The sequence below is a fragment of the Palaemon carinicauda genome, chromosome 41 (assembly GCF_036898095.1).
Source record: "Palaemon carinicauda isolate YSFRI2023 chromosome 41, ASM3689809v2, whole genome shotgun sequence".
In the NCBI taxonomy this organism is placed as follows: domain Eukaryota; kingdom Metazoa; phylum Arthropoda; class Malacostraca; order Decapoda; family Palaemonidae; genus Palaemon; species Palaemon carinicauda.
The window spans coordinates 61,302,387-61,304,125 of NC_090765.1; positions in this window are offsets into that span (position 1 = coordinate 61,302,387).

Consider the following 1,739-nt stretch of genomic DNA (forward strand, 5'->3'; position numbering starts at 1 on the left):
ACCTTTTATTTTATAGCTATTCTATTTCATTTTTGTATCAACAATAAAAGATTTTATCTTATGATCATATTTTTCATAAAATACGGTGAATGACATTTCACTTTATAGCTATTCAATTTAGTTTTTGTATTTTATATATGATATTTTATATTATGATAAATTTTATAAAATACAATGAACGAAAATTTCCCACCATCACCAATCCACACTGAACAGCGTTATGATGATAACTGGCAAAAGACCCGATATGAATTGACATATTTGAGGCCTTTATCCTGCAGTGGACTAGAAACGGCTGGATTTGTTGTTTAAAGTTTTAAAGGTCGCCCATGAATGGCAGATGCCAGGGACAGTGACATTGCCCCTTTCCACACAAGCTAGGACCAATTAGGGCCAGGCAATAGCTGCTGATGACTCAGCAGATAGACCTATAGGCTCTCCCCCCCCCAAAAAAAAAAATCCTCATCCTCAGCTCACAAGGATGGTGAGGTTGCAGCAACCAAAGGAACTACCAAGTTTCAGCGGGACTCGAACCCCAGTCTGGCGATCACCAGACAAGGACGTTACCAACAGGTACAAATAAATACGGAATAAATAATAATTAATAATTAATCAAACTCTACTTTCCATTAACCACAAAACCGCCTTTATTAGTGCCATAGCCTCCGTACCATGGTCTTCAACTGTTTTGGGTTAGAGTTCTCTTGCTTGAGGGTACACTCTGGTACACTAAGTCTATCTTTGTATACGAAAGATCTAATTTAATGTTTTTACTGTTCTTAAGATATTTTATTTTGATTGTTTATTACCTCTTGTAGTTTATTTAATTCCTTATTTACTTGCCTCACTGGGCTATTTTTCCCATTTGGAGCCATTGGGCTCATAGCATCTTGCTTTTCCAACTAGGGTTGTAGTTTAGTTTGTATTAGTAGTAATAATAATAATAATAATAATAATAATAATAATAATGATAATAATAATGATAATAATAGTAATAACAATAATTATAATATTAATAACAATAATAATTATTATAATTACCATTATATTAATAACAATAATAATAATAATATTAATAATAATAATTATAGTGATGATAATAATAATAATAATAATAGTAATAATAATAATAATAATAATAAACGTGAAACATTTCCGAAAATTATTTCACCACCACGGGCCACCTTCCTACGGCCGCCCAACCACGCCCACATTGCATTTCCCACACACGTATCCATTTAAACCACTTTGCAGTGTACTAATCCCTCGCTTGTAATTGGTTCATACATGCAAAGGTCGAGCTAGTAATGAATAAAGGTCAGCGGATACCTTGGCTTCTCTTAGAGCAATTTTTTTTTTTTTAAATGTTGAACAGGTTGACATAAGTCTTTTTATACACTGTAAAAAGTTCAAGGTATAGAAAGGGTATAACGCTGGAGCTGAGGTATATATACACGTAAAACACCCCAAGGCTCTAAAATACCCCTCTACATCAGGAGGCAGGGTATTTTTTGTGAATAATATACCCTCTTTTATACTTTGTCTCAAAATGGGCTTGATAAATTTGTGTGATCATGTCATGAAATGAACTTTTATTCTGTATCAAATCTTCATATTGTTACACTGATAGTGTAATGCACCAAAAAAGTTACTAACAACTTATTGGTTTGGAGTTATGGATAGTTTTGAAGCAAGTTCCTACTACAAAATGCAGTACTTGGCAATTTGTATTGTTGCCG